Below are 25,786 nucleotides of genomic sequence, written 5' to 3'. Positions count from 1 at the left end.
AACCAAACTGTGATTCCATATATCATGACAACTACCAGCCTCTGGATGTCCAATTCTAAGGTCCATCAAGGAGCCCTCATTAATATCTGCTGTCATGGTGGCACATAAAAGGAGATACCATTTTTAAGTAGCCAAATCCAAAATACATAGGGCTTCATAGATTAAAATGAATATATTGAACTACATCTGGAAATCAACTGGAAACCAATAGAGGAGGTGCTTATAGACCCTTAAATAAGTGAGTAACCTTATTTTGTACTAGTGGCTGGTTCTGGCCTTTATGCAAAATAGTTACAGTAAAATATATTACACTCACATATAGAAAAAGTAACTGAGTACATACAACAATCCTTCATTTCAAAGAAAGCATTTTAAACCTAGGTCCAATTCAGTTCAGACAAGTATTTTAAAAGTATCAGGACTTCCTAAGCCTAAACAGATCTCAAAAACTCCTGAGAACAGGCATTTCCATGGTATTTTGTTACTTTTCCTGGCTAGAACCCCCAGATCCAGAAACATGCAAAATGGGAACATCACAGAGATAGGAGGAGATAGAACCACCATCCCACCTGTGAAACAATTAGCTAGGCTCCTTAAGTTGTGAAAAGCACCAAGGAAGGAGATAGACTCTCAGGGAGGAAGATCTGGCCCCATCTTGAGAAAGGGATGTTGAGGATTTCACATATTGGACCCCAGAAGGAAATGTTTCGAATATCTAGACTGTGTGGGCTTTTTAAGGGGTCCTGAGCAGAAACGAAAAGTGAGGCAGGGTGCTGCAGAGTAACCCCAGACCACAAGGGGGCACTTAGGAACTAGTGACCCTGTTACAAAGGGAAACTTCTTTTTAAGGAAAGAGCTCCAAACTTTTTCAAATCTCCAAAAAGACAATTAAGTTTCAAATGAAGGTTCAGATCCAATATTAAGCACTGATCTTGCACACATTTATACACCTACAGTACTTAACTTTACTACTATGAATGCTTGAAGTCAATAAGAGTTTTTACAATAGTCAAGTTAAAGCAGGTGCAAAAATGTTTGTAGGAATGAGGCCTTATTTATCTCTACCCTTTGCCCATCCATATTTTAAATCCAAATGTATCTTCAGCTGTTTCACCACTGTAACTATGAAGCAACCTTACAGTTTGTACAACTGATCAGAATTTAGACTGTGGTGTTCTAGTCCCTGTAGAGGAGGATTGTGAAATCATGAGTCTGAGGTTGCAGTAAGCTTTATTTTTCTGAAGTAAGATGACTACTACTCCAGACATTTCCAAGCATCCTCCCTTGCTACCACTTATTGCATCATGCATTTTTAGATCTTTGTTACATAATTGCCACCAGGCTGTTTACTAAGTGATTCAAGTATTTTTAAACCCTTCTTACAGAGCCACTTTCTTTCCTCATATCGCTGGTTGCCAAATCCTTGTTATATATTTCAGTTGTAACTTCTGTTTCTGGCGTGGTGTTCTATTTAGTTTAATGGTACCTGTGTTTGACAGCTTGTTGACATCTCTAGGACATGATGACAAGTTTTCTCCATTGAGAGGCCTCCAATATCTGTTAATCTAAACTGCAGGCCCTGCAAGGACTGCAGGTGTAAATCAAATCCTAATCACTTCAATAGTGATCACAGCTTTTTACAATACTACTCTGTTGTTGTAGACAGATGGTATGATGGAACGAAAGGGTCACTAGTTACTGCCTGAGAGTTGATTAACACACCTGAAGCTTGCAAGGACTTGCAACACCCACAGGGCTTGAGGAAAAAGGAAAGGCAACAATGAGTGGGAGGAGAAGAAAAAGAAAGCCAGGAGAACAAGAAAAATGACAAACCGATGAGATAGAAAACAATGAAAGATGCATGAGGGCTAGAAAGAGCTGGAGATAATCCGTCATATTGGAAACTCTTTGGCCTGGTCTACACTACAGGGTTAGGTCAAATTTAGCCACGTTAGGTCGATTTAAAAATGACTGCGTCCACACAACCAACCCCATTCCGTCGATCTAAAGGGTTCTTAAAATCGACTTCTGTACTCCTCCCCGACGAGGGGAGTAGCGCTAAAATCAACCTTGCTGGGTTGAATTTGGGGTAGTGCAGATGCAAATTGATGGTATTGGCCTCCGGGAGCTATCCCAGAGTGCTCCATTATGACTGCTCTGGACAGCACTTTGAACTCTGATGCACTAGCCAGGTACACAGGAAAAGCCTGGGAACTTTTGAATTTCATTTCCTGTTTGGTCAGCGTGGCGAACTCAGCAGCACTCAGCAGCACAGGTGACCATGCAGCACCCCCAGAGAGGAGGATTTTGTGGATAAGAAAGAGGAGGAGGAGGAGAATGCACAGCAGGCAAGAGGTGAATCCATTCTCCCCGGCAGCTAGGACCTTTTCATCACCCTGGAGCCAATACCCTCCCAAGGCAAGATCCCCGACCCTGAAGCCGGAGAAGGCACCTTTGGTGAGTACACATTTGTAATTACAGTACAGGGGTTAAAAACAATAATGTTTAATGTTTGATTTGCCCTGAAGAATTGGGATGCATTTGCACCAGTACAGCTACTGAAAAAGTCTTTTCACATGTCTGGGGATGGAGCGGGAATCCTCCAGGGACATCTCCATGAAGCTCTCTTGGAGGTACTCCCAAAGCCTTTGCAGAAGGTTTCTGGGGAGAGCTGCCTTATTTCGTCTTCCACGGTAGGACACTTTACCACGCCAAGCCAGTAGCAAGTAGTCTGGAATCATTGCAGCACAAAGCATGGCTACAAATTGTCCTGGGTTTTGGTCGCATTCAAGCAACATTTGGTCTATATCTTTCTGTGTTAGCCTCAATAGAGTGATATCATTCATGGTCACCTGGTTGAAATAAGGGAATTTTTGTAAGGGAACAGTAAAAGGACCCCGTTCATGCTGGGCTGTTTACGCTTGGCTAAAAGGGATCATCCCAGAGAATAGCCACACAGTGGGTTGGGGGTAGATGTGTGCTGCACATCCACCCGAAAACCGCAGCCCCTCCTTTTAAATGTGAAACCCAATCCATTGCTTGCTCTGGAAAAGGAGGGCGCTGCAGTTTGAAAACATTCCCACATGTTATGAAGGCATAAGAAGCCAACCCCACGTACCAAAAGTCTTACCATGGCTGCCTGGAAACCAAATTCTGTTGCCCAGCCGTGTATGATCTGTCACCATACCGGCAGGCGCTCAATATAAAAGGCAAAATACGACCTTGTAACTAAAGCAAATGTGCTGTCTGCTGTGAATTGCTTGATTCACTGTGAAAGAGTCACCCTTTTGTTCTCAGAAATGTATCATCTTAAATTTTACTCTCCCTTTTTATCTTTCCTCAAGGGCAAATGTTTCTATGCTCCCCCTATCATCTCCATCCCTGAAGTTATTGCAGATTAGAAGGCGACACACTCACGATGACATGTTTTCCAAGCACATGCAGTCCTCCTGCACTGATAGGGAACAGCTTAAAGCATGGAGGCATTCAGTGGCAGAGGCCAGGAAAGAATTAAGTGAGCGCAAAGAGCGGAGGCAGGACGCGATGCTGAGGCTAATGGAGGAGCAAACGGACATGATGAAGCATCTGTTGGAGCTGCAGGAAAGCCAACAAGAGCACAGACCCTCCACTGCATCCACTATATAACCGCATGGCCTCCTCCCCAAGTTCCATATCCGCCTCACCCAGATGCCCAAGAACGCGGGAAGGGAGGCTCCGGGCACTCAGCCACTCCACTCCAGAGGATGTCCCAAGCAACAGAAGGCTGTCATTCAAACAGTTTGGTTTTTAGTCTGGCTACAATAAACAATGTGGCCTTGTCCTTCCCTCCTCTCCCACCCCACCCGGGCTACACTGTCCATTATTTCATTTTTTTTAATTAATAAGGAAAGAATGCATGGTTTCAAAACAATAGTTACTTTATTTCGAAGGGGGGAGGGTGGTTGGCTTACAGGGAATTAAAATCAACAAAGGGGGCGGGTTTGCATCAAGGAGAAACACACACAACTGTCACACCAAAGCCTGGCTAGTCATGAAACCGGTTTTCAAAGCCTCTCTGATGCGCAGCGCGCCTTGCTGTGCTCTTCTAATCGCCCTGGTGTCTGGCTGCTCAAAATCGTTGCCACACGATTTGCCTCAACCTCCGACCCTGCAGTAAATGTCTCCGCCTTACTCTCACAGATATTATAGAGCACACAGCAAGCAGCAATAACAATAGGAATGTTGTTTGCGCTGAGGTCTGACCTACTCAGCAAACAGCGCCAGTGAGCTTTTAAACGTCCAGAGGCACATTCTACCACCATTCTGCACTTGCTCAGACTATAGTTGAACTGCTCCTGACTATGGTCCAGGCTGCCTGTGTAAGGCTTCATGAGCCATGATAGCAAGGGGTAGGCTGGGTCCCCAAGGATAACTATAGGCATTTCAATGTCCCCAAGAGTAATTTTCTGGTCTGGGAAGTAAGCCCTTCTTGCAGCTGCTCGAACAGCCCAGAGTTCCTAAATATGCGAGCATCATTCACCTTTCCTGGCCATCCCACGTTGATGTCAGTGAAACATCCCTTGTGATCCACCAGTGCTTGCAGCACCATTGAGAAGTATCCCTTGCGGTTCATGTACTGGTTGGCAAGGTGGTCCAGTGCCAACATGGGGATATGGGTTCCGTCTATCGCCCCACCAGAGTTAGGGAACCCCATTGCAGCAAAGCCATCCAGTATGACCTGCACATTTCCCAGAGTCACTACCCTTGATAACAGAACGTCAATGATTGCATTGGCTACTTGGATCACAGCAGTCCCCACAGTAGACTTGCCCACTCCAAATTGATTCCCAACTGACCGGTAGCAGTCAGGTGTTGCAAGCTTCCGCAGGGCTATCGCCACTCACTTCTCAACTGTCAGGGCAGCTCTCATCTTGGTATTCCTGTGCTTCAGGTTTGGGGAAAGCAACTCACAGAGTTCCAGGAAAGTGGCCTTACGCTTGCGAAAATTTTGCAGCCACTGTGAATCATCCCATGCCTGCAACACTATGCGGTCCCACCAGTCTGCTTGTTTGCCTGGCCCAGAATCAGCATTCCACTGTATCAAACCAGCCCCACTGCTGCCATGATGTCCCAATTGCCACAGCCTGTGCTTTCAGGAACGTCTGTGTCCATGTCCTCATCATAATCGTCCTCGTGCTGGCGTCTTTTAGCCCAGTTCTGCATATACTCCAGGATAATGCGTGAGGTGTTTACAATGCTCAGAACAGCAGCGGTGATGGCGAGTTGAGCGGGCTCCATGCTTGCCATGGTATGGTGTCTGCACGGGTAACCCAGGAAAAAAGGCGCAAAACAATTGTCTGCCATTGCTTTCATGGAGGGAGGGGTGACTGATGACATGTACCCAAAACCACCCGCGACAATGTATTTTGCCCCATCAGGCATTGGAAGCTTAACCCAGAATTCCAATGGGCAGCAGAGACTGCGGGAACTGTGCGATAGCTACCCACAGTGCATGCTCTGTAAGTCGAAGCTAGCCATGGTAGTGAGGACGTACTCCGCCGACTTAATGTGCTTAGTGGGGACTGTATAAAATCGATTTCTAAAAATCGACTTCTATAAAATCTACCTAATTTCATAGTGTAGCCATACCCTTCCTCTGCTCAGTCACAGACAATGGGTGAGAGCCTGAGGCTCTTGAGCTTGTCTATGCACAAAGTTGCACTGCTTTAACTATATTGGTAGAGTTAGTTATATAATCCACCTAGTTTGACACCGTTATACTGGTATAAAAGGTGCTCATATAAGCATGGCTTGTTTTGGTATAGAAATGGGAATAAGTTATACTGGTATAGGGCACCTACATACTGATATAATTGCACCAACACTAGGAGTTGTATTGTTTTAACCATTTCAAGAAAAAAAGATTACACCCAAACCAGCTTATCACTACAAAAACTGTTTAGACCAGACCCCCTTTGTACAAAGGGAGTTTTGCCTGAGTTAAGTGGTTTAGAAAGCATGGCTCCAGAAGAGCACATTTAAAGCTTAGCTGGCAGAAGAGATAAGGGAGACCCAAACTACTCTCTGGTAAGAAAAGATAAAAAAGAAGGCAAGCTTATCATGCTCCTTTGAGCATTAAAATGGTCCCTGATCCCTCCTGCATGATTTCAAAACACAGTCCTTCAGGAAACTAAAGTTGCAAACATATTTCTGAGCCCCATGGAGGATGTTACCTCTACTGCTTCCACTGACTTATGTGGAGTTACTCCAGATTTACTGGACACAAGAACAGAATTTGGCCCTTAGCTAAAAGTCTGTATTCATGGTTCAGATCCTCAAAAGTATTTAGGCACTTAAATCCCATTGATTTCAGAGTTGGATGCCTAAATACTTTGAGGATCTGGGCCTAAGGACCCATGTAGTCCTGTAAATATTAATACAAAACACACAAATCATTCAAAAGAAGCAGAGAATAGAATGTTGAACTCAGAAAGTTTCATGGCATTTAGAATCCAACTATTGGTGTTTGGCATTTGGGGCTTTTAGAGCCATCTGACATTTAGCCTGGATCCTCAGTGCACAGTGGGTGGGTTATGAGCCCCAGTGAAAGCGGCGTCTGGGCATTAGCCTACAGCCCCCATGGGCGGCAGGTTATATATTTGTGTGGGGCCCGGGCCCCAGCAATATTCAGGGCTGGGCGCCCTGCTCCAGCAATAGTTGGAGCTGGGTCTCTTCCCGCCTCCCGCCCCGGTCCTGCCTGGATCGGCCCCGGCCACCGCAGGTCTCCCCCCGCCGCTGCGACCCTGCCTGGAGCAGGTCCCAGCCCCCGCCTGCCACCCCCCCTCCGCGTGTTCCCCCCCCCTCCGCCGCGTTGTGTTGCGTTCCTGCCTGACAGAACGCAGCGCGCCTCTCCCCTGCCTGCTTCCCGGAGGGCTCCCAGCAGATTTGCTGTCTGCTGCCGCAGGGTCCTAGTGCCTGCCCTCCGCCAGTACTGGCAAGGCAGGCTGCCCTTACCCTGAGCCTCTCCAACTCCAAACCCTCAGCCCCAGCCAGAGCCCTCATTCCCCCCGCACCCTAATCCTCAGCCCCAGCCCTGAGCACCCCCACATCATGAACCCCTCATCCCCCTGCACCCTAATCCTCAGCCCCAGCCAGAGCCCTCATCCCCCTGCACCCTAATCCTCAGCCCCAGCCAGAGCCCTCATCCCCCCGCACCCTAATCCTCTGCCCCAGCCCTGAGCACCCCCACATCATGAACCCCTCATCCCCCCGCACCCTAATCCTCTGCCCCAGCCCTGAGCGCCCCCACATCATGAACCCTTCATCCACAGCCCTCACCCCACACTCCAAACCTCTGCCCTAGCCCTGAGCCCCCTCCTGCATCATGAACCCCTCATCCTCAGCCCCACAGTCCTCACCCTGCACTCCCTCCTATCCCCAAACTCCCTCCCCCTTCCCACACACCCCTTCCCAACCCCAAACTCCATCCCAAAGCCTGCACCCTTCACCTCCTCCTGCACACCCACCCCCTGCCCCAGCCCAGAGCCTGCACCCAGCACCCTTCCTGCACCCTAATCCCCAGCCCAGGATCTGCACCCCAGACCTCCCGCACCGAGCTCCCTCCCAGAGCCTTAGGCAGGTGGGGGCGGAGTTGGGGGGGGCGGAGTTGGGGGCGGGTTCTGGGCCCCACCAAAATTTTTACAAACTTGCCACCCATGAGCCCCAGGTCGGCGGGGGTTGAAAGCACCATTAAACTCAGGTGAGAGGCTTTAATTGTGTGTAGACAGGATGGGGGTTGGGGACAACACCTGAGTTAACTCAGCAGAGAAGAAATGAGAGACTGGTTAGCGAGGGGAGGGTGACAGTAGGAATGTGAGGGACAGCAGTTTTGGTAGAAAAGGAAAGAAAAGAGAAATAAAGTCTTCTCTCCCCCATCTAGTTATAATGAGAGGTTGTGTCCCACCTCTCCCATGCCTGTCCTAGAAGCAGGTTTCCGTGGAACATGCCAGCCTGAGCCAGGCACAGCTGGGCTGAACTGGGTTTGCAGTCCCATAGGTTGTGACATCCCAGCAATAGCACTGCTGGCTTTGCTCAGGTGCCCGTGGACTGGCACCACGGTCTCAGGTGGGCAAGCACAGGTTCTGCAGATGCAGCCTGAGTAAGGCATTGCAGAACTGGGCTTGCACAGGCTACTGTAGAGCGTGCCCGCAGCCAGCCTGGGTCAGGCATTACAGGGCTCAGCTGGGTTTGCACAGGCTCCTCTAGCAGGCACCTGCCCGCACAATGCAGGGCAGGGTTGAGTTTGCTCATTTCGACCGGGAGGATGTGCCAGCCTAGGCTGGGCAGGGCTTGCTCGTGCTCCCATTTCCTTCGGCCCCATCAGCTACACCCGCCACGTGCCTTCCGCTCGCACACACCGTGTCTCCTCTGCAACTTAAAGGCGTCCCAGAGCGCAGCGGTTTCCAGCAGCCCCCGCTGAAGTGATTCCGCTTGTCCCCGTTCCGCACCGGTGTCTGTCTCCCTCACTGCTGGCCCCTAGCCAGCATGTCACCCTCTCAGCCCGCCCTTGCTTCTTTCGGGCGCCCGGGAAGGGGGCGGCGCCGCGCTGGCAGCAGGGCTTGTGTAAGGGGAGAGCGAAAGCCGCACGCTGAGACGCTGGAGCTGGCGAGTTGGTTGTGTAAGCAGGATCTGCGGGGAACTACAGAGGGGTAAGCAAAGATCTCGTCCCTCCTCGGTTAACTAAAGAGGGTGGCAGCGTTAATTCAGGCCCGTTAACATCATCAGGATGCTGGGGGTTGTTGCTGGTTGATTATGCCGTCCCTCCACCCTCCCCAAAATTGTTTACCATTGCCACCATATAGTGTTCCATGTTTGGGCTTTGGATGGGAGGATAGGAGGCTATTCGTGTAGCTCATGCTGCTTATTTTATCCCAGCCACCAAAACTTAGCAATTCAAAGGGCTAAAGCCAGAGCTCTGAACTTTGTAATCCTCATGCACACTGCAAAAAGGAAACCAAAAACCACAGGCTAATTTTAAAAAAGGGTAGAGAGTGAGCTTGGTTAGAAAAACTGTGATCCAGTGCCCCCTGGAAGTGGAAAATAATATTATCTTTCATAGTAATTAGAAGTTTAAAAGAGTGCATCATACAGAAGGAGTGGAGTGCAGTGCGATTTAGGAGTCAGAATAGGATGTGGTGAGTCAAATTTCCTGGATTCTATTCCTCTTAGTAGCATCTGACCTTGGCCACAGAGTTGCTGAGCTCCCAGAAATCTCTTGAAGTCAGAGGCAGCTGCAGGTGCTTAGCATAAGTAAAAATCAGACAAATTAACCTTACTGCCTCTATACTTACCCATATGTAAAATGGGGATAATAATACTACCCTGTCTAAGTCTTGTGAGGCTTAACTTATTTTGTGAAGCACTGGGAGATCATCAGATGAAAAGCCATCTAGCTGTGTGAAGTGTGGTTCTTTTATTACATTTTCAAACTTAAGTGGAATGTAGAAAGAATATGCCCAGGCATTTTTATATTGATTTGCACTTTGGTTGACCCTTTCGCTCAAGAATCTCAAAGTATGCCACAAAACATTAATAAATGAAGGTTTACAACATGTCTGTGAAGGCAGCTCCCCAATTTACACAGGAAGAAAGTGAGGCTCAGAGACATTAAATACCATGCTTGACATCACATAGGAAGTCTTTGACAGAGTCAGTAACAGAATACAGACCTAGTTCTCAGTCCTATGCTTTAGTCACAAGATTTTCCTCCCCTTTTTTAAAAAATACATTCAATAGCTAAAATTCAAAGACTTCATAAAATCAGATTTAAATAACTCAATTTAGATAGCAAAAATATGTGCCATTTTGCTTCTACTTTCTATTTAAATTGAGAGAGGTGGTATATCCCCTCACAGTGTGTGTATTCACCACCACCAACATCCATCCCAGGTTACACTGTAAGGCCCTGCCCCTTCAAATGCTTACACACAAGAGTAGCGAGTCCCATTGACTTCAATGAGATTACTCACATGCACAGTTTTGCAGGACTGAGGCCTAAATAATTTTTTTCTGGACTACCTTTGGAAGAAATAGAGGAAAAGTATTTATTTTCTCTGGTTATTTAGGTTATGTAGGTGTTATATTCAGAACTTTGATTTTGGGTTGTCGCCTCTTTAGAGGCAGAAAACACAGAGACTGGGGGTCTTTGTGAAATATCCCAAGGGCCAAACTAGATAACGGCGCTTTACCTTAGCAGTTGTCCAAAACTAGATAGCTAATTAGTATTAACTAGGGCCAATAGCTTATTGAACAGATTGCCAACAGGTAAGAAAGGCAGAAGACAGCACTACAATATGAAACTTGTAACACTACTGCACTAGCTCACCTCATTTAGTGCCAGATTAATATCCTGGTGCCAGGAGAGCCAGTGGGCATTGCAGGTGCCCTGTCCTGCTTCTGTGTTATAGATGCTAACACTGAACAGCACAAATACCAAGATTAATAAATATGGGTTTGCGTATCTTTCTGGTGTGCTAGATGAATATGATGGAAAAAGGAAATAAATTGACTCTTTATTTCACACATCTAGAATACAGAGTTATAACCCACACAAAGTAAAAAGCAACAGATAATGCATTATAAAATTGTAGCCAGAGAAATAACCAACATAATGAAATATTCAAAGTTACTAAAAATATTATACAACATGGACTATGTCTAGGGCCTTGCCAAATTCATTGTCCATTTTGGTCAATTTCACGGACATAGGATTTAAAAAACAATAAATGTCATTATTTCACTATTTAAATCTGAAATGTCATGGTGGTATAATTGTAAGGTCTGACCCAAAAAGGAGTTGGGGGGAGGGTCACAGGGTTATTGTAGGGGAGGTTGTGGTACTGCTACCCTTACTTCTGCACTGCCTCTGGCAATGGCGCTACCTTCAGAGCTGGGGAGCTGGAGAGCGGTGGCTGCTGGCCGAGATCCCAACTCTGAAGGCAGCGCCGTCACCAGCAGCAGTGCTGAAGTAAGGATGGTATGGTATTGCCACCCTTGCTTTTGTGCTGCTGTCCGCAGAGCTGGGCCCTCAGCCACCCAGCTCTGAAGGCAGCAGTGCTGAAGTAAGGGTGGCATGGTATGGTATTGCTACCCTTACTTCTATGCTGCTGCTGGCAGGGTGCTGCCTTCAGAGCTGGGTGCCCAGCCAACAGCAGCCGCTCTCTGGCCACCCAGCTCTGAAGGCAGCACAGAAGTAAGACTGGCAATACCACAACCCCCCCTAAAATAACTTTGCGACCGCCCTCTTGCAACTCCTTTTTGTATCAGGACCCCCAGTTTGAGAAATGCTGGTCTCCCCCATGAAATCTGTGTAGTATAGGGTAAAAGCACACAAAAGACCAGATTTCATGTTCCGTGGCACATTTTTCATGGCCATGAATTTGGTAGTGCCCAAACTATGTCACTCTTTGACATAAGTGTAGAGCAGTGGTTCTCAACCCGTGAGCAGCTTGCGGCCCAATCAGCACACAGCTGCGACCCATGTGACAGCCTCAAGGCCATACAGATAGTATATATATTGTGTGGGTGTGGCCCACATAACACATAGAGAGCTATATATGTGGCACACAATGGCAAATAGGTTGAGAACCACTGGTGTAGAGTGCCAATGTGCTAGAGTTTCTCAACATAATAGTTGTATGAGGTTTTCGCTTTTTTTTTTTTTTTTTAACGTGGGCAAAACAATATATTTTTCACTAACTACCTTCCTGGAACTGGCTGAAGTATTTTAGCTGAAAACTTCCCTAAAAGACTCCACCTGAGGCAGACACCCAACACAGAAAGCTTTAGCCCAAATGATTTAAGTTGTAAGCAACTGCAAACAGGATCTTGTAATGTGAAGAGTCAGGCAACCTTAACCATAGGCATCACTGCCTATAATATTTATTAATTTACCATTAAAATTGCCTTTACTTTGGGAAAGGGAAACTTCCTTTCCACTTGAGAGCAAGTCTGTTTGGGAACTTGCCCTGTTCATGTTCACGTGTGATTGGTTTCCAAATTAATTTCTTTTTCCTAGACCAGCCCTGGTAGCTTCTTAAAGAGATGAATCCAGAGAATGTTTGGGATCAACAGGAGGCTTCAGTAGGGAATTGTTTTAGTACATGCTATTCCTAGAGGAGGGGCAGAGCACATTGCATGGAATCACTAAGGAGAATCTCTTTTCTTTCCTTCTCTCTTTTTCTTACCTTTTCTGCTTATCTTCCTGTTAATTACTACTTTCAAAATTGCATATTGCAGATATGTGTGTTCCACTGTAGCTTAGAAGACCTAAGGCAATTAAAAGTCTATTATTCAGCAATTAAGGATCAAGCCTTAAATTCCAAGGCATATTGTCAGGCATTAAGGCCCCACATTTACAATTTATTTTTAATGGGTTTTGTAGAAAAAATATGAAACTGACCAATCTGGTCTCATTTTTTGAGTGGAATGAAATTTTTTTAAAAAGGCAAATATAACAAAGAATAAATTAGATTTTAAAATTTTGTTTTTATAAGAATACAGGGAAAGGAATTTCTGTTTTTAAATATATATGTTTTAACCAAATAGTTCAGCTACCCTAAGACATGTTTAATGTGCCCATTAGCACAGTAACTACACATCAAGTTCCAAATTAAGGGTTGCACTTGTCTGTAAAGAACCCTGCCTTCTACCACTTCTTGGCTCAGTTGGTGTTCTGTCTTTAGCTGTTGTTTTCACTTTTAAATAATTCCTTCCTTTCCTCATAGGGGTTTTATTTTTGTTCCTGCTGTTCTCTTCCCCCTCTCTCCCTTTTCCACCCACATGGATGAAAAGCTAAAGGGAGAATATAAGATTGTTAAAGAAGGAAAGAAAACCCAAGAAACCTAGAATAAGAACAGATGAGCTAAAGGTGCGGTGCAGGATATAAGGTGCTTTATTGACAAACATAGGCCCCAGTCCTCCAAGCTGATCCACTGAAGACCAAGGGGCTCCGTGCAGGCATCTGGTGCGTGGATCCTGTTACAGGATCAAAGCCTTATTACTGCCATTATTCTGGTATTTAAACAATTTTCCACTGACTCCAGTAGGCATAGGCACCGATTCCGTGGGTGCTTCATGGATGGAGCACTCATGGGGGGGGAAAAATGCCCTCCTATCAGCCCTCCTATCAGCTCCTCTCCGGTGGCCCCACCGATCAGCTCCCCCGCAATCAGCTATTCCATGACGTGCGGGAGGTGCTGGAGAGGGAGGGGGCAGGAAGATGCAGGGTGGGATGGGGCCTTTGAAGAAGGGGTGAAGTGGGGGTGGGGACTAGGGTGATGTCAGAGGGAGCACCCCCGAGCACATTAAAAAGTCTGCACCTCTGCCAGTAGGACATAGCAATACAGGAATGGGATTGGAGGACTTTTAATTTGGCATTTGGTGGTGGATTTAGAAACCACTCTGGTTTGTTCTTTTACTTTTTATCAAGCTAACTTATTGACATTTTTCAGAAGTACTCACTGCCCACTTAGCTGAAAGAGTGAACAATATGCCTTTATGAATCAGCAGAATTCTTTTGTATGCTCACTCTTAAGGGCACGTGTCAATATGTAGAGGACAGACTTTTCATACGAATTAAATCCCAGGTTCGTAGAAATTAGAGATGGAAAAGGCTAATTAAATCATCACCTCTATGTCCTTATTAATTACTTCTAGAGTGCTGGAAGTCTGTAAGACTCTTTACAGACAAGTATAAAGACAAACTCTTGTCCACGAAGAGCTCATTCTAGTCAGTGGTGAAGTATACACCAAGCATGGTCCAGGAAAACCATGAAAACCAAGAGCTCCAGAATTCTAGGCACCCAAATTCTAGAAATGCATAGCTGTGGAATAAATACATTTTCCTATCTGAATAGAGAATAAGGTGGTCCTGTGCACTATGCTTTTGTTAAACAGTTATAATTGTTCCCAGGCTCTTTTGAACATTAGCATGTGAATCACATTCATATGATTTTAACACCTGAGCAGACTATGACCCAGTGGGTGGATTATTGCTGCTCAGACTAAAAGATTCTGCTTTGGCACTTCAGTGAAGCATAGAAAGTGGCGAATGAGGGGGAAAGATCAGGGGGCTACGGAATAATGTGTTCTGTGTTAGAATATGCACGTTTCCAATGGTACCCACGTGGTCAAGAGAGATTGTCCACTCTCTTACTCCAGTAGCATAACCCTTTTGATGAGTTTCCATTCAGAGAGAACCAAATTCTGTATGTCTTACTCCCTTGAGTAGTCTCATTGTTCTCAGTGAACCTATTTGTGTGAATAAGCCAAGAATGATTTGGCCCATAGTCTATACATTTGTTTATCTACTATGAATAAAGATTTGGTAGCATTTGGTATGAAGTGTTTTGTACAAGAGCTCAGCCAGATTGTTAAATTGCTGTAGATCAGGTTGTTTGTTTTTTTTAAAATGCCAATATGACTCTCAGGTCAGCCCCATAGGTCTCTAAACATGCCAGTGGTGCCATATTACTTGTATTCTTGGGAAATGCACCAGGAGCTTGAATGCCACAAATAGCGTTACACAACTCAGCTGGTATGGAAGTTTTAACATGGTTGAGGCCACTGATTGCAAGTGCTGTAGGGTTGCATGCATTTGTTTGAGCTGTGTTTTCCATGTTCATATTATTTGCAATCACATTTTCAAAGGTGGCCACAGATTTTGTGTGCCTCAGTTCTTAAGCGCCCAACTCAAGGCACCTTAGGCCAGACTTTCAAAAGTGTTGAGCACCCAAAACTCCAATTGAAGACCTCACGAACACAGAACATCCAAAAATCAGGTCTAAGCTGTCTCAGCCAAACATTGAGGTAGCCAATATCTCTGGCCACTGTTGAGAATTTTGGCCTTAAGGCATTATTCATTTGTGATTTGTAACCTTCTTAAATAGCAGTAAGGAATCAATAATCATGATTGGAAGCATATCTTGCATTTGTTATCCTCCATATTAAAGAAAAAACTGCTGGTGCTCTGCTCAGCACAGCATTTTCAAAGGTAAGAAGTATCCCCATCTATGTAGTGGTGGTATTGCTAATGAACCCATAACCTTAGCAGCTAAGTGTCAATAAATAAGCTTTGTCACCTTGAATAGTCAGTGGAATGTGGTTTGAAAATAGTATTATTCTAACTTGTGTTCCTGAGCCACTCCTGGTACAACCAGCCTGCTTTAAAATAATAATACTGTATTTGCGATAATGTCAGAAGCAGAGTGTAGTCGAAGAAACCATAAAAACATCTGTCTGCTTTCATAGTCGTCTGCTATAACGATCCCAACAATAACGTTGCGGCTGGATTGTGTCTGGTCTTCTGTCACTTTGCAAGGGGAGAAGAGGAACCGCATCCCTTCCTTTCCATGTATGTCCCTGCTCGGAGGCTGGGGACAATATGGTCCTTTCACTGCCCTAAGCACAAGATTCTGTGAGGCTGCACCTAAAACAGCACTGCCATGGTCTTGCTCCCTCTGCACTGGGGTGAGAACCTAGGGAAGCATGTGCGGCACCTCTTTGAAGAAAGATTTGTCTTCACTTTGTGCTCCCCAGAGCATACCTGAGTGGAGACAATGGCTGTCAGAACAGTTGCTGGGACAGGGCATGGCACCTTAACATTTTTCCCCTGAGAAGCATTTTTTAAATGTGATCCTGCAAGGTGGTGATCAACTCCTGGCAGCTGCTGAGTCTCTTCAGCTCCCAGTGAAGCTCAGCACGTTACAGAAATGGACTCGACATTTCCTTTGCCTGGCCCTTAAATTCCTGCTACACCAGGCCACACATTTGTTCAGTCTCTTCCTTTGGGTTTCCATACACGTCTGTCACAAAGACTCTCACTTTTCATCAAAATGGCTGCCACCAACAGGAGGGAAAAAGAGGTGTGTGTGTGGGGGGGAAGTGCAGTTTACAAGAGATTTATGTCCTGTCTTCCTATTTTCTACCGTTCCGTTTTTTTAAATGCTGTTAGCCTTTCCGACAGCTGGACTGAACTAAACAGGAGTAAAACCTTAAATCCTTATGGCTCATCTTGGGGAAACTCGATTATTCATGAAGTCTGGGAAAATTTTTTAGCCCGTATTGTAAGACGTGCCTGATACAAACAAGGAATGAGGGAGACAGCAAAATAAAGCTGAAGCAGGGGCAGAAATTTCTTTCTTGCTATTACAGGACATGCTGTAAAGGACATGGGGAAATGCCTCTGAATGAGTCAGTCAGTCAGCTTTAGGAATAGAGCTGCTAACATTTAGCAGACTGCAGAGGTCTTAGTTTGTTTTAGGTAACAGAAGCTTAACTGGCAAAGACAATTGTGTCTTTAAATAATACCTTGCACTTCTATAGTGCCTTCTGATAAAGCATCTCAAAAGGCTTGAGGAAGGTTTGATTGGTTCAAACAAGATCACCTGGGCCTCTTTCTCTGTTGCTCTTTGTCTTATGTGATCATTTATGCCAATATAAAATGGTGGGTGAGGTAATATCTTTTATTGGACCAACTTGTCTTGGGAGAGACAAGCTTTTGAGCCACACAGAGCTCTTCTTCAGTTTGATAGCGCTTTACATCCACTTCGCACTGAAGTAAATGGCTGCACAAGATGCAGGATGGTAGCAAATCAGTCCCTCCATCTGAGGCTCTAAGCACCTTTCACCTAATTTTAAAAGTTCAATAATTGATTAAGCATCACAACTCTTTTGAGTGCTTGCTCATGTTGATTCCATTGTAGGTGTACGTGTGCCCATGTGCGCGATCATTGGAATTTCTGTCTTAGCGGTATTGGTAGAGCCAGCTGTGTCACCCCCTTGAATGCCACGCTCATGCACAGTATATCAGGTGCTGCCAGCCCTACGCCCTCTCAGTTCCTTCTTACCGCCCATGGTGGTCAGTTAGAGCACCTTTCTTTACTTGTGGAGGACTTGCAATTTTTCTTATCTTGGACTCTGTGCCTTTAGGCTTTGTACATAGTTATCTTTAGTGATAAGTATCTGTTTATTGTAGTAGTTAGTGTTAGTAGTTAGGTCCCAGCAGGGACTTTGCCCCCAGTGGGGCATGGCCCAGTCTCTGGGATTTAAGCCCTGAGAATCCTATAACAGGCCTATGCCTGCTAGCGACCCCCATGGCAGCTGTGTCAAGTGCCTGGGGGAAGCACACATTAAAGAGAGGTGCAGGATTGGTAAAAACTTTTGGCCTCGCACGAAAAAGGAGAGAAACATCAGGCTCAGAGCCCTCCCTATGGAGTCTGCCCTCTGCTTGACGTCCAAGCCGTCCCAGCATGAGTCTCCAAGCACCTCTGCATCGGTGCAAAGTGCACCACCGTCACCAGGGGCCCATGCAGCACCACTTTATGTCGCTGGTGCCAAAGAAGAGGTCTAAGAAGCATGGCTCCCCAACGCCAACAAAAAAGGGCCAGTTGGCAGTAAGCAAAGAGCCTGCCCCGAACTGCCCGCCTACCCCGGAGCCCCACAGTCGGCCCTCTCTGGTCGGGGCCATCAGCCCGGTGAAAGGTCCTTCTCTGACTCCTGTGAGCGGGGCTGGACCGACTCCCCTGCCGGCACCAAAACCTTCCAGTGCCCAGGCGTCAAAGGAGCACAGGCCTCCATCCACACAACCAGCACTACCAGTGCCGCAGGCTTCAGCTTCGGCACCCCAAGAGGGCAAGCCAGCTAATAAGGCGCCTGAGGGAGCGGTGGAGTGCCGCCAATCCCTCGAGACGATGGCGCACTCTCCACCTCCATATTGCCAGTCACCAGTGCCATCATCGAGATCGGCATGGACTTATCGTCGTTCACCGGCTCCACGGTCGTGGTGGCCATCATGTTGATGCGGCTCACCGAGAGGGAGGTGCTGCTCCCTCTATTACCGTCGTCCCAGTGCTGATCCTGGTCACTGACACTGTGGGAATGATCTACTTCATGCCTCCGATCTCCTTGGCACCAGACCCGCTCGCCGCACAGTCGGTACCGGTCCCCTCGGGCGGGGCACTGGTCTCCGGTGTCAGTGGTTTCTAGGAAGATCCAGGCCTCAACAGCCCCTATGTGGTCTCGGGAAGGGGGATTCTCCAGTACCAAGGGCCAGTTCGGCCCATCACCTCAACCTCAGTGGCGAGATTGGGCGTGTGAGCCGGCATTGGTGGCAGCAAGGCAGTGGCCTGATCAGTGGCAATGTTAGAACGCCTGGGGGGGTCCCAGTCATGGCGATGCCCCCTTCAATACATTCGTTGGCCGCCACCACAGAACAGTGGCCACCCGGGCCTGGTGGCCGGTGGCTGAGTCTCAAGAGGCTGTGCCTATCCCCAAGCCATCCTCCCCAGCGGAGGAGGAACAGCCCCTCGTCCTCCCCCGACAATGCAATCACGGGCCCTTCTAGTGCCAGCCCATCTGATGACTTTAAGGACCACTAGGCCTTACTGGCGGGTGTCTGACAACCTGGGCCTACAAGTGGAGGAGATGGCTGAACAGGAGGACACTCTATTCAACGTCCTGTCAGCCTTGACCTCTATCCATATCTCACTACCAGTGCATGAAGGGATCCTCAAAATTGCCACAGCCATTTGGCAGACATCCTTCTCCATCCCTCCCACCTCAAAACAGGCCGAGAAAAAGGACTTTGTCCCAACCAAAAGTTTTGAATATCTTTATATCCACCTTTATATCTGGCTCGCTGGTGGTTCCCACGGCCAGTGAGATGGAGAAGCAGGGGCACTTCAGTTCCAGCCTAAGAAATAAGGAGGCCAAGCGGCTGGACTTGTTTGGAAGAACTTCTCTGCAAGTCTACAGTTTCGGCTGGGTACAGGCCCTCCTGGGCCATTATAATGCCAGTTTATGGCACACTCTCCATAAATTTAAGGAGTCCCTCCCTCAAGATCAGGCCCAGAAATTCGTCACCCTGGTGCAGGGACCTCAGCGGCTTGCTGTCCCTGTGGATGGCGTGGGATGGAGTGGACTCGGCGGCCAGGTTGGTGGCGTCCACAGTGGTGATGAGGCACAGCTTCTGGCTTCAGACTGCTGGACTCTCTCAGGAGATGCAGACCTCCATTCAGGACCTTCCTTTTGGTGGGAACAAGCTGTTTTCTGATCAAACGGATGCGAGGCTGCACGGGATGAATGACACCGAAGCCAACCTCCATTCACTGGGCATCCACATGCCGCAGTCAGTATGTAAGCCATTGCGGCCGCCCCCCACTGCCAAGGTCGTGGCAACCTCATTTCGGATCTGCCAGGAGAAGGGACAGGGACACTACGTTTGGTCGTCGCCGCCCTTCTTCCTCCTGTTCACCTGCACAGCGTAGCCAGGCTAAACATTTGGCAGGGCAGAAGCACTCATGTTGATAGCGCGATCAAGAGCTTTGCCCCAGCCGATTCCCTGGATCCACTGCTACCTTTCTTCAACCGCCTTTTTCCCTACCCCTCAGCCTGGCTGCAGATTACGTTGGACCGTTGGGTCCTGGACATAATAGCTGGGGGCAAAGTCAAGCTGGACAGGGCGACAGTTATCCTCGTGGCCCCTGTGTCACCCTGTCAACACTGGTTTGGCATGCTGTTGGGACTTATTGGTAGCTGTCCCTCTTCCACTGGCTCTTCGACCAGATTTGCTGTCGCAGAACCACGGCAACCTGCGGCATCCAAACCTGGCGGTGCTGCACCTGTCAGCTTGGCTGTTGCTTAGCTGAACGTGGATGAAAAAGTATGTTTGGCCAGTGTTCAGCAAGTTTTGTTCGGCAGCAGGAAACCCTCGACCAGGGCAACCTACCTGGCAAAATGGAAAAGATTCAAATATTGGGCCTCAGAACATTAGGGCCAAGCAGGCTTTGCTGCAGGTTATCCTGGACTACTTGCTGCATTTTAAGCTTCAAGGGTTGTCCCTTTCTTCGGTCAAGGTCCACCTGGCGGCCATCTCGACATTACAGCCCCCATCCAGGGTAGGTCCCTTTTCGCCCACCCCATGACCGCAGTTCTCGAAAGGGCTGGAACGCCTATACCCACACGTCCGGGAATCAGTCCCACCCTGGGAGCTGAATCTTGAGCTATCTAGGCTCCTCCCTTCGAACCCTTGGCTTCCTGCTCCCTCTTACTCCTCTCCTGGAAGGTTTCTTTCTTGGTCGCTATGACATCAGCTTATTGGGTGTCGGAGTTCAGGGCACTCACTTCGGAACTGCCCTACATGGTCTTCTTCAAGGGCAGAGTTCAGCTGTGCCCACACATGGCATTTTTGCCCAAAGTTGTGACCCAATTTCATACTGCCCAGGATATATTTCTACCTGTCCTCTGTCCCAAGCATCATGCTTTCTACATAGATGGACCGAAGCAGTTCCGTAAGTCGACGCAGCTGTTCATGGCGGTGGCAGATAGAATGAGAGGTCACTCAGTGTCCACTCAGAGAATCTCATCCTGGATCACGGCCTACATCCGCTACTGCTATGAGCTGGCTAAGATTCCCCCGCCAGCAATCGTGATGGCTCACTTGACTAGGGCACAGGCGTCATTGGCAGCCTTCCTGGCACAGGTGCCGATACAAGAGATCTGTTGGGCCGCGACCTGGTTGTTCATCCATATGTTCGCATCACATTATGCGCTGACCCAGTAAGTTTGAGAAGATGCTGGCTTTGGCAGAGCACTGCTACAATCTGTGAGGTTGTGAACTCTGAGCCCGTCTCCAAGGAGCTTGTGAGTCACCTACAATGGAATCGACATAAGCAAGCACTCGAAAAAGAAAAAAGTTACCCAACTTTTTGTAACAGTTATTCTTCTAGATGTGTTGCTCATGTTCATTCCATTACCTGCCCCTCTGTCAGAGTTGTCGGCAAGAAGGAACTGAGAGGGCGTAGGGCAGGGGTGAAAGTAACTTAAGGGACTTACTGGTACGCAGGACTGGGGTCCTGAGCAAGGGAGGGGGCTCAACTGGAAGGAGCGGGGCCTTTAAATCGCCGGGCCCTCTAAATCGCCACCAGAGCCTAATGGTAGCAGTAGTTGTGGCCGCAGCTGTGAGCCCGGGGGCTCTGGCAGTGATTTAAAGGGCCAGGGGCTCTGGCTGCTGCTGGGAGCCGAGGATCCTTTTAAATTGCTAGCCTGGGGAAGCTGCCCCCTGCCAGTATGGTCAGCTGTTTACCAGCTCTTGCCAGTATGCCGTACTGGACCAGACCGGTTTACTTTCATCTCTGATATACCAGTACATAAGCGCGACACTGAAGGGGGCAACACAGCCAACCCTATCGATACCGCTAAGGCAAAAATCTTCAGTGACTGTGCATGTGGGCATGCACACACCTACAATGGTGGACATGAACAACACATCTCGAAGAACAACAGTTACAAAAAGCTAAGTAACCATTTTTTCTTGTACTTCTCCTGCTGTGTTAGCTATAGCAGTGGTTCTCAACCCGGGGTACGCAGAGATCTTCCAGGGGGTACATCAGTTCATCTAGATATTTGCCTAGTTTTACAACAGGCTACATTAAAAGCACTAGTGAAGTCAGTACAAACTAACATTTCATACAGACAATGACTGGTATATACTGCTCTATATCCTATAAACCAAAATGTAAGTACAATATTTATATCCCAGTTGGTTTATTTCATAATTATATAGTAAAATGAGAAAGTAAACAATTTTTCAGTGATAGTGTCCTGTGACACTTGTATTTTTATGTCTGATTTTGTAAGCAAGTCGTTTTCAAGCGAGGTGTAAGTTGGGAGTATGCAAGACAAATCAGACTCCTGAAAGGGGGCCAGTAGTCTGGAAAAGTTGAGAGCCACTGAGCTATAGTAGCTCCATTTTAGACATCGAGAAACAGAGCCCCAGAGACTGAGTAATTTGCCTGAGGTCTACACTAGCTAAGGCCTGATCTACACTAGGGTGGGGGAGTCGAACTAAGGTACGCGACTTCAGCTACGCGAATAGCGTAGCTGAAGTCAAACTACCTTAGTTCGAAGTACTCACCCGTCCAGACGCCGCGGGATCGAAGTCCGCGGCTCCCCCATCGACTCCGCCACCGCCGTTCGCGGTGGTGGAGTTCCGGAGTCGACGGGAGCGCGTTCGGAGTTCGAACTATCGCGTCTAGATTAGACGCGATAGTTCGAACTCCGAGAAGTCGAACGCTACGTGTCGACCCGGCAGGTAAGTATAGACCTGCCCTGAGTGTCAGAGCTGAGAATAGCACTTGGCACACCTGACTCCCAGTCCCCTGCTCAAACCACTAGAAAGTGTGTCCTTGCCATCCAGGGAGTGACCAGTTCTCCAAGGTGCAGTGCGCCCTCTCTGAGATGGTTTCATAGGAGTCAGTGGGAGCTGAAGGTACTTCAGTGCAATCCCCCAGAGATCTCAGGAGGAATTGCTAGCCAGGGATTTGATCCTGTGAAGTGCAGAGCGACACCTGTGTGGTCCTGTGTGCCTTTGACACCAGGCTTGTGCAGTTAAATCAGTAACGACAGGCGTCCAGTGTGTTTTCCAGCAGAAACATGCGCTGCTGCTGTCCAGCTACAGCAAGGCCCAGTTAATATAAAATATATTTAGTATTGTGTCTGACACATGCCCCAAAGCCACATTTTGATTGCTTGTAATTCAGCCTTAGTCAAGTGACTTGCTTCCTGAGTGACCTGCCAAGTTTCAAATTCTAAAATGTGGCCATTTTGGAGTTACCTCATTACATGCAAATGGGAGGAACAAATTTTAAAACCAGGAGAGGCAGAGTATTTTCCACACGTCTCTAACTTAAAAACAGCCCAACTGATTTGGCTCAAATTTTCCTTAAGGAAAAAGGCCACGTATGAATTTTCAGTCTGAAAGGAATTTTATATTTTAAAGCAACTTACAAGCAACTGGACATTGAAGTTGACTGGTTTGGTCTTCTTAAATTTAACTCTATCAGCACCAGGGGCTATACTCTAATTCTGACATAAATCATATTGCACTCATGTAGATACTTAGTATAAGCATAAAACTGCCAATCTGAATATTCTGGAAAAACTAAAGGGTAATATTGAATACATTATTTGTTATAAATGAAAGTGAAATGCCTATTTAAGTAAAGATTATACCTTGCTATTCTAAATACTAGAAGGATTCAGTGTAATTTGATGTTACAAAAAACCCAAAATAATTAGTAGTAAAATTGCTGCTGAGAAGCCTATATGCATGCCGTTTAGTTAGTTTGGAGCCCTATCCAATTACGCTATGTTTGGGATGATGATAATATGTAGTGTTTTTCATCAGTAGATCTCAAAGCGCTTTAAAACGAGGTACCTTTGTTCCCATTTTTGAGATGGGGTAACGGCACTGAGAGATGAAGTGACTTGCCAAATGTCACCCAGTGGACCAGTGGCAGAGTCAAGATTAGAACTCAGGCCTTGAGTCCCAGTCTAGTCCTTCATCCATTAGACAACATTGCCCCTCTGATTATGATAACTGCTGGATGATCCAGTCTTCATTCTTGCTCTCTCCCCTCTCCTATAAAACACATAGCTATGATTTCAGCTTGGGAATATGTATTTGGAACAGATGAACTGTTAAGGATCAAAATTTCTGCTCCCTTCGTGCAACCTCCCACCTTAGAGGAGGACTGGCAGGCAGTATGCAACATCCATAAAGGAGTGCGGCATTGGGTATGCTCCGCTGGAAGCAGTGTGTCTATATCACCTCAGCACACGCCTGTGCCGAAGAGACACAACTGAGCCCTTACATAAATCTTAACGTCGCCTGCTGCTTTTACAGGGATTAGAAAAAGGCCAGACACGGTCCCTGTCCTGAAGAGTTTGGAATCTGAATGAAACAAAGAGAATAGGAGCATGAACAAAGGAAAGTCCATGGCGAATAAAACACTCACTTCCGCACGCTTCTAAAGGTGATACCTGCAGGTTTGGAATTGAGGTTCATTGACCGGTAGATTGGTTGCTACCCATGCTGTCCCATTCCTATGGTAGAGGACTTCATTCTGCTGGACTGACAACCTGGCATGTTTCACTAGCATTAAATTAACTCCTCCCCCTCCCCAGCCCCCAGAAGTAGGGCTGATAGACCTCTCCAGAAAGTCTGATCTATAAGCATAACTATCTCTAAAAGGATTAGGAGGAAAGTAGCTCTTTAACTGTTTTTAAAGCATCCTACACAAAACAACGTGAATGGAAAGCCGGCTCCACGGGGTTAATCAAATGATACTTGGAATAGAGGCATGGACTTTGACTGCAAGTGGGAATACAAGCTGGCAAAAAAAGAACCATAATGTGAAGCCCAGCTACTTATGAATATGTACGGAAAGAGAGAACGAGAAAGGATAGGAGAAGAGAAAAGTGGTGAATGGGATCCTTTAAGGGGAAGAAGAAATGCTAGAAAGTTCTGCTTCCTTGCTGTCTCCATCTAATTCTAAGTAAAGTAAGTGAATATGAATGGAGTGCTTTAGAGATCATCACATATATTAACCAATTACATAATTTGAACCACTGTGGTTCTGCTACATATGTTATCTATAGAAGCTTGACCGTGTGTGAGAGGGCTGAGGCTACATCTTAAGATATCTAAGGCAGGATTCTGTAAAACAGCAATGACCTAGTAGTACCCACATGCAGTGCATATAATTACAGCACAGTATTACAATGTCTCATTTGTGTCTCCCATTGCTAGCAAGTCTAATAAGTAAAAATAATTATATACTTATGAAACCTGTTTTGTAGACGCCAGTATCAGGGCTGGCCTCATGCCTAGCTGCAATATGCATGACTTAAATAACACAATACAATTTATGTTTGCAGAATGTGCTTTCAATCCAATATCTCAAATGCTCTGTAGAGAGAGTTTGTCATAAGCTAATGAGAAGAAAGATTTTAAATTGAGATTTTAAAAATGGTGCTTCAGGGGGCAAGGCTGGATAAACCACTGAATATATGGGGTATTCAGAATTTTTTTAGCTATTAGCTAAGTAGTCACAGGATTGCAGCACTCTCAGCCAGTACAACCTCTTTCTTTTTACTGAACGTACAGTCCTCATTTGTCCAGTTACAGGAATGTTGTAGTTAAAAATGGAAAAGACCTTTGAAAGAGAATGAAGTACCTCACCTTGCAAGGGCAGAGCTATAGAGTATCTTTAGGCTACATTTCCTAAGCTGGCTGCCTTTTAATAGCACCAGCAAAATGTATGCACTCAATGTTGTGCATGGAAAACACACCCTTGTGCCAGTCAGAGAACATTTGTACATGCAACCAGGTAATTGTGCAAATAAGGGCTTCTTTGGGCATTACAGTTACCTGGTGTTGCATATAGAAAATGTCCATTTTCACATACAAATATGAGCCTTGTGCTCACAATGGATGTGCCCGCAATTTGCATGGCTGCAGTCTAATAAAAAATGTGGTTCATAAGATGCCAGACCTTAAGCAAAAGTATACTAGACAATTAGTACAGAACAGTCTATCTTATGGTACAGGAGAGATCTGTTATTTTAGGGAAGAAAAATAAGTAGCATGAACATATAGCATAAGATATCAGAATTATTTTACCTAATCTGTCCCAGGATGTAGGAGATAGTTATCAGAATATTAATATTGTTTTAAATAAGTCAATAGGAACAGCTAAGAAAGTGGTTTGTGAATTGCAATATGTTCTCTTTTTAACTTTCTTTTTATTCATGTTCTTAATTTTGATAGTTGTGGGAATAATTTGAGCCAATGTAGAACTTCTGTTTCACTCTCTACAGGACTAAACTTGATGGATAATTATTATAACTGTTCCTTTTGGTGCAATTTTGTAGTGTAATAGCATAGGCTGCTGATGAGGATAAGCAT

The 25,786-nt window shown here is 46.5% G+C and overlaps 1 protein-coding gene across 1 annotated transcript in view; it reads left to right on the top strand.

Annotated features, from left to right (window-relative positions):
* The first annotated feature begins 8,404 nt into the window (after positions 1–8,404).
* BLVRA (biliverdin reductase A) overlaps positions 8,405–25,786 on the top strand; it is a 47,163-nt gene continuing 29,781 nt past the window's right edge. Inside the window, exon 1 of the mRNA XM_045002751.1 lies at positions 8,405–8,687. The gene's annotated coding sequence lies outside the window, so the exon portion shown is untranslated. The remainder of the gene's footprint in view (positions 8,688–25,786) is intronic.

The sequence above is a fragment of the Mauremys mutica genome, chromosome 2 (genome assembly GCF_020497125.1).
Source record: "Mauremys mutica isolate MM-2020 ecotype Southern chromosome 2, ASM2049712v1, whole genome shotgun sequence".
NCBI lineage: Eukaryota > Metazoa > Chordata > Testudines > Geoemydidae > Mauremys > Mauremys mutica.
This window is presented reverse-complemented; position numbering and strand designations above follow the sequence as displayed.